General features: G+C 32.7%; 1 long non-coding RNA gene across 1 annotated transcript; it reads right to left on the bottom strand.

Moving 5' to 3' along the window:
- Positions 1-384: 384 nt before the first annotated feature.
- Positions 385-3,657, bottom strand: LOC141630014 (uncharacterized). The gene is made up of 2 exons (XR_012537407.1): positions 3,282-3,657; positions 385-848 (listed from the first exon to the last, which is right to left on the bottom strand). It is a non-coding gene; the product is annotated as an uncharacterized LOC141630014 (long non-coding RNA).
- Between the last annotated feature and the right edge of the window lie 4,659 nt (positions 3,658-8,316).

The following is an 8,316-nucleotide window of genomic DNA, read 5'->3' as shown; positions in this document are numbered from 1 at the left end:
CACTTGCTTGTGTCCCTTTACCACTAAAGGAAGTGCAAATTATATTGCAAAGGAGACAAGATTCGCATATTCCATATGATTGAAAATCAAATGTTCCAATAATTCTAGTCAACACTAGCGTTTAATGCGTTTCTCATTTACGTAACCTAATTGAAAAATCAAATGTACATATCATTTGGATTACCAGTTATGAGTCTTTTGGTGCGTATTATGTAGATATCTTTACATGAGTTGGAACTGTCTAAAACTTGTGTATCATAAAGATAAGTGACATGGCTCACATCCATGTCTATTTACAATAAAATACAACAATTGTCTTTGAGGACAAAATATAGATCCTTTCATGTCTCACATGGAAATAATGATTTAGACTAAGTGGGAACATAATAACAATTATGTAAATCATAACTCAAAGCTATTTAGCAAAAACAAGTATATAAATTTCTCTTGAAGTGGTGGCTACCCGAGCTCCATTTCGTTGTCGGAGATTCATATCACTCTTGTTTAGCTCTTCCACATTTCCAAGTCCCACTTGGAGTAACAAGCCCAACTTTGATATCTTCTAAATACTTGGGGCAAATATGCTTCCATTGGCCCATGACATTAAAATAATGATATTCATGGTAGGATTGGATACCCATCTTGGTTTAGTGGTAGTCTCACTATCAACTTCCAATTCACAATCGGATTTGGGTTTCTTTCTTTGCTTTTCCTTTATTAATACCAACACTTCTTTCATTTGCAAGGACACTCTTGCTAGAACTCCCACTTAATTTGATATTTCTTATTGTTTCATCAAACAAGGATATCTTGGAATTTGTGAGATTCCCCTCATAAGATCCTCTTACCTGAGAGGTAGGCATGAGTATGTGAGTGGGAGGTGAAGAAGTAGTAAAAAGGCAAAGATTTCCATCCTTACTAAAGCCAACGCGTAATTCTCTAATCGTATCATTGTCATAATCGGAGCATTTTTCATCGTATGATTGGAGCTATGAATTTAGGTGATTAGTGTAGGAGTATAAGATGAATTCATTGCGTACAATCAACTACAAAAACGGAAATGAATGAAATAATTAACATCTATCATTTTAATAATACTCGTAAATTTAACTACAAGCATTGCATTTATATAGTGACCTCCACCCAACTACATAAATGATTCCGAGATCCAAATTCATATTAACTCGGGCACGGTGAGCCGATTCATCCCTCATTAATATAACTCGGTAGATTAACCTTTTAATCGATTCTACTTTTAGAACTCTCGGTCGATAAAAATTACTCTAATTCTCATCTTTAGCCCGGAACACATGCGACTACGGTCAACAATACTTCCGTTGAGCTCAATCCAAATTTCGATGTAATAACATTTTATTACCCCACTTCGCCAACGTAACAAGGTTTGTATTACGGTGAAGCCGGATTAACTCCCTCATGAAATTGGTACTTCATGGGTTTCTACTATTTGGTAAGGCTTTATCTCAATTATTATATGTGAGAGGTCTTGTCAATTTATTATCTATCACGTTTTAAGTGAACTAAAGCGGTGAACTACGATAATTATAATTGACACGGTCGATGACTCGATATGATATGCATGTGTTGTTATGGCGATTTGGCAATGCATGCAACATATTAAAAGAAATGCAAAGCAATAAATGAAATTCCTAGTATGGCCTTCCTAAAATAGAAAATCAAATAATCTATTACATATTCGGAAACCAACTCCATTGGTCCCTTGAATCTTCAAATGGCACGCCTCCCAAGACACCGTCTTCGTCGGATCACCTTTCCGAATGGCACCGTCTTGAAGATGCTCCATAATTACAAATAATAATAAAAATACAAAGCTATTCCTATTATACATTTGTAAAATGGAAATACTAATAAAAATAAAATAAAAGTGATTCGAGATCACATTAAATTACAACCGAATCAATATTCCCTTTCATTACGGGTAATATTGATTAAACTAAGGCCAAACTAAGATAAAATTACATAATTCAAAATTATATAAATAAAAGATATTCAAAAATTGAAATATGCAGCATTATAATATGTATCTATCATGCCAAATGATGTGCCAAATCGCCCTATTTAACTTATGTCGTACATATAACCCGGTTTCATGGAAATGCGTGATAATAACCTTTTAAAATCACTAATTAACACTTAAATCACATCTAAGCTCAAGTTAATTATCCTAACACATTTTAGGACTCAAAAATCAGTCATCACTTAATTTTTGACAATAATTCAACTTGATTTAATTTTATGCTCATTTTTGACCTTAAAAACACAATATTTATGAAATAAATCCAAATTAAATCATAAAAGTTTCAAAATTTGAATTTTAAATTTCTGAACATTCTGGAATAAATCCATGACACTCATAATGTCAAAAATCATGGTTAAAATTTTCGAATTAATTTTGAGAAAATATAGTTGCATTTTATCGGTTTTATCTCATAAAATACATAAAGTATCCGAAAATTACTCCAATAATTTTTACAACTTTAGATCTGATTAGTGGGATATTAATGCAACTTAAAATAATTTTATCAAGCTATGCAATACGTTTTAGCTAATTTTTGCTAAAATAGTCACTATTTATGCCATTTTTACTCAAAAATCCATAAATCATGCTAAAAAAGATATTTAAATCTAGAAATTTACATACTCTCTGTAAATCTTGCATGTGACATCATATTAAAAGATCATGGCTTAATTCGAAATTTAACTAATTTTAACCATTTTACCTCCTTTAATCCATTTTTATCTCATAAAAATCATAAATCATGCAAAATTAATCAAATTAACTCGTCCTTTTACACACAACTTGTAAAATATGCATGTGAGGTCATATAAATTTTCTAAGGTCAGAAACGAAATTTAACTATTTTTAGCATTTTAATTCCCATTTTAGTCATAAAAATGTAATAAAATGACCAAAAATCCTTAAAATGAGCTATAAATTTCCATGAATCATAAAAATGACCTAAAAACATTTTAGGACCAGAATATATAACATGCATGGTGATTTCATGGCTTATACTTATAAATCACAAATTTTTAGTTTTATATGTTAACCTTTTAACTCGGAAAAACAATAACCGATTATGCATGCAACATCCTTATGCTCTGATACCACTTGTTAGGTTCATATACCTATTATTAGACTCCTCTAATAGTGAACTAATTAACTTGTTAATTATTTGTTCTTTAGATCTAGTGCATGCATAACTAAATGAAAGATTTATAAGAAAAACAATGTTCCTTACATTGTTGTATGGTTCGAAATATATGGGCACAAGTAAGGTCACCTTCCTTCACTTGTTCTTGAGCTAAATGTGATGGATGATCCTCCTAAGACTCCAAGTATAGAAGCCACTCCAATAAATTGCACCCAAGATTAATCCCAAAAATTCCTACTAATATTAACTAGATATGTAGTAGAAATGTTACCTTAATAATACTAATATTTTTGTATTACTACCTCTAATAATAGATGATGAGTATTAGTATTGTAGAAAGTATTTATTGATCTTGCATGTGATGAGATATATATGAAAAACAAGCTAAAAACAAGAGATATGAAAATGAGCAACAAGTGCTCATTATAAGAGCACAAAACCGTTGGTGATGTGCAAAGGGGGAATCTTTCCCTTTTGTTTTTACTTGTTGCTTTTGATGGGTAGAGTGTAGGAGACATATTTGTAAGATGTGTCATAGGAGTGTCACTATCACACTATATTCTAACAAATGAACAAGACAAAACATGAGCATCTTTTGCTCTCTAATATGGCCGAAATAATGGACCCATTATGGTCCATTTTTGCCTTTTGTCATTTGTCCCACAAATGCTTATAAGTCATATGTTCAACTATCTTACATAATTAATTATTAATGTAATCATTTAACACTTAAATATTACAATTAATAATATAATATACACTCCACTATTTGAGTAGTATACTACCATTATATCATCATATAATGGGTCCCATAATCACTAGTTAGTTAAAATTACAACTTCTTGTAACTTTAAATAACTAATTATCTCTACCTCAAAACTTATATAATACCTCAACAAATTTAGTAATATAACACTTAATTACTAAATTTAATCTTATTTAATCACATTAAAATAAGACGCAAAATTGCACTCCCATAATTAAGGAATTAATTAATTCGTATCACATACAATTAATTAAATATCTATTTGGGCCTCATCCTATAGGTGTGACCTAAAGGGATCAACTGACCACCACCGTCACACGACAGTAATGTCAAACTCTAGTTAGCCAATCATTACCGATTAATGACGGTCAGTCGACTGTATAAAGAATCATCCCTCACGTATTCTTAATTTGAGATTTAATTATGATATTTAAATCATGTGATCGCACTATTGTTGAGGACACATTTCCCAACAGAATTACCATAAGCATTCATGGTCATTCATTGAACCTAAGAATGGTTGATTACATGATTAAAATTACTAATATTTCCGCCATTGGAATAATCATGCACATGTCCAATAATGAATCATATGCTTAAGAGCATGATGAGTCATTGGTAAGCCATAGAAGAATCGTCACGAATTCTCAAGAAGAACTAATGAGCTATTCTAGTGTTTGACAGAACACTCGCTTATGTGACAAGAAGTTGCACATATTGAAGTTCGAAAACGCGTAAGGATTTGTGAAAATCCTAAGCTATTTAAGCTAAAAAGGAGAAATAAGAAGTTTGAAATGATACTTGGTTATAGTAAGAAGTTACTCAAAACAAGTATTTTCAAAATTTGCTAGGACTTATGAAAAGTGCTAGGCTAATCATCTTGACAATTGTTGCAAGATCCTACAAAACATATACCTAGTACATTATGAGTTGAAAGAACACTTGACTAGTGCAAGTTATGTCGTCCACCATAATTCGTTTGTTATGTGATAAACAACAAGAAAGTTCTCTCAAAGTAAAGAACCTGTACCTAGTTTGGGAAACTAGATATGTACTTGGTAAGATTCATGCTATGTGAGACAAATATGAAAATAGAGGAAAATGCAATTCAGGAGTTTGAACACATGGACACATGGTATGTTAAACTCATGTTGCAAACGACTAGTGTTTACACACTTACAATATACATCACAAGGTGGTAATATGGTATTGACTACCCGAATGTGATGTCGACGTTTGTCGTTTGAGTTATTATTAACTCACCTTGTACTTTGTTACATCCAAACGGGTTGTAGAGACAATTGAACCCCATTAAAGTGAACATGAATTAGCATTGTATTCGCCCATAGTCACTTATGCAATTAATGGCAAGTTCAAGTGCCATGGAGTCATGTGAGATGACTAGTCGATCACATAGGCAGACTGTTAGGAACACTTTGTCGGGCTAATGACCGCTTATAGAGTTATGGCAAATTTATATAGCCTGGTCGTGGCGAGAGCTACTATAGTATTCTAATGAGTCGATTCTTTTGACTAAAGACTGTTTGTCTAAGGTGGCACAGTTTCAGATTAACTTTGATTTATGTTACTACGACCTTCGTAAATGGGGTCAAATGGGCATATTTTGGGTTATGATGGCTGTGGCTAGTCGAAGGGAATAAGTACGATAGAAATTGTCCCCCTTGTTGTCGGGTTATAACAATATCTCAGGGCCACTCGAGGAGTAATGAACTGGAAATGCGTGGCCACGCTCGGAAGGTATCTATGGTAGATAATTCCGATCAATCAGTTATTCTCCAGATCGAGGAAACCACTCTCGATATGATCACTTGCAAGTACGACCTGAAAGACACCTTGCATTGAGTGAGAGATAGTAATAGGACAAGAGAATTGGTGACGCACACTTGTCGAGGACAAGTGGGAGATTGTTGGAATATGTGTCCTCCGACAATAATGCGATCACAACTGTCGATCATGATGATCACATGTTTAAATCTCATTTTAAGAATACATGTGAGATGTAATATTTTACAGTCAACTGGTCCACACATATCGGTAATGATTGGCTTACTAGAGTTTAACATTACTGTCGTGCGACGGTGGTGATCAGTTGATCTTCTTAGGTCATACCTATAGGGAAATACCCTTAATTGATTATTTAATTAATCGTATGCCGATACGAGTTAATTAAATTGCTTAAAATTGACGGATGATTTGTGAGTGAGATTAACGTGTCTTATTATAATTCGATTAAATTAGATACGGTCTAAGTAATTGAGTTGTTTTATTACTTAGATAAAATTATTGTTTACGAAACAATTTGAATTTGAAATTGAATGAATAATTTATTATAAATACAAGATGTTGTAATTTATAATTTGATAAACCGTTTTGGTACAAGTAATTATGAATTACTAGTCGATTTTGTATATGACATATTTTATGAGTATGTTGATTTTTAATATGTTAATAAAATACATTGCAATTTCACATGTCAAGTAACATGTCACATATGTCACAATTGACAAATGACAAAATAAAATGGACTATCCATTTTATGTTAAAACTGCTAAAATAATGGAGGGTGTATAAGATTTATATTGTGTGTTTATTTTAAGTGGAAAACACAATGATTAAATCTAACTAGTAGCCTTGTATACCTTTTCTTTCTTGGGTAGAAAAACTAGCTCATGCATTGGGCACTAGTCACCCCTCCCCACCGGTTTTCCAAGAGGGAAATATAGAGGGTTTTTCCTCTATGATTTATTCTACTACTTCATAATATATTTCTAGTGTAAGAAATAATCAATTCTCTCTAACCTTGTGAAACTTTAGAGAAATAAAAATCCTCATAAATCTTTCCTCTCTTGGCCGAAAAAATACAAGAGAGAACAAAATTTATTTTGTGTCAAATTTTAAGTAAGACTTGTATTATTTCTAGTACAAAATAATATTAGTTATTAGGGGTTTTTCCTTGGGGATTCACTTTTGGCAGAGGTTCTATTTTGGACCTTTTGTTCATCCATTATTAGGAAAGCTCAAGAACGTGATCTTGTTGGTGCCCTAATATCCGAAACCTCAATGTAAGATTGGCGATTTCTTCTTTTATGTTGCTTTAGTTTGCATGCATAAGATCTAGGATTTATTTTTATGACTAAATAAATTTGAACATATATGAATATGTAAATTATTGAGATTAATGAATTTCTAACAATGCTAGGAGCATAATGAGTCAATAACAAGTTAATCCATAATATGGTCTTGTGAAAGCCTTAAAGAACAATTGAAGATTTGTTCATATATTTGGATGATGAACTAAGTTATGTGTTGAAGGGTTGCACAAACTTTAGTTTCCAAACCGAAAAGGATTTGTTGAAATCCTAGGATGTCTTACTGACTTAGGATCAAGAAACTAAAAAAGTGTTTTAGTTTCGCGCATTGCAAATTCTACAAAAGGAATCTAAGTAAATTGTGATAAAAATGGTCAACGTAGGGATTAAGAGTGAATCCCTCTACAAATGACTTTATCACAAGTTATGCGATAACAGTGGGAGCATCTTTCAAGTTAAAGAGCCCAAGTCTAGTAAGAAGACTAGACAAATACTTAGAGATAAATTCAGGTTATTAGAAATAACATTGAATTGAAGGAAATAGCAATTGACAAAGTTGGAATATATGGATATAGGGTATATCCACTTGCCAAGCTTTTATTGCATTTCAACGAGTGTTAATAATACACTAAAGATTATAAGATATGAAGTAGTAATAGTGTATTGACTATTTATATGTGATAATCGCATTTATCGTTTGAGTTTTATTAAACTCACCCGTTACCTTGTTGTATCCAAATGGGTTGTTGAGACAAATTGAACCCCATTAAATTGAACTGGATTGACATGGTATTCGCCCCTAGTTACTTATATGAGGTGACATCTCGAAGTGACTAGAGTGTGATGCGATTGATGGCAAGTTCAAGTGCTATAGAGTCATATGGGATGACTAGTCGATCACATAGGCAGATTGTATGGGACACTCTGTCGGGCAGTGACCGCTTATAGAGTTCTGGTAATTCATAAAGCCTGGTCGTGGCAAGAGCTACTATAGTATTCTTATGAGTCAATTCTTTTGACTAGAGACTATTCGCCCAAGTTGGCACAAGTTTCTGATTAGCTTTGATTTATACTCTACGACTTCGTAAATGAGGTCAAACTGGGTATATTTTGGATTATGATGAACTGTGGCTGAACAAAGGGAATAGTGCGATAGGAATTGTCCACCCCTTGTCAGGATTGTTTGAAATCTCAAGGCCACTCGAGAAATAGTTAACTATAAATGCGTGGCCACGCTCGTAAGGTA

The sequence above is a fragment of the Silene latifolia genome, chromosome 2 (assembly GCF_048544455.1).
Source record: "Silene latifolia isolate original U9 population chromosome 2, ASM4854445v1, whole genome shotgun sequence".
In the NCBI taxonomy this organism is placed as follows: domain Eukaryota; kingdom Viridiplantae; phylum Streptophyta; class Magnoliopsida; order Caryophyllales; family Caryophyllaceae; genus Silene; species Silene latifolia.
The sequence above is the reverse complement of the archived record's forward strand: the minus strand, read 5'-3'. Positions and strand labels throughout refer to the sequence as shown.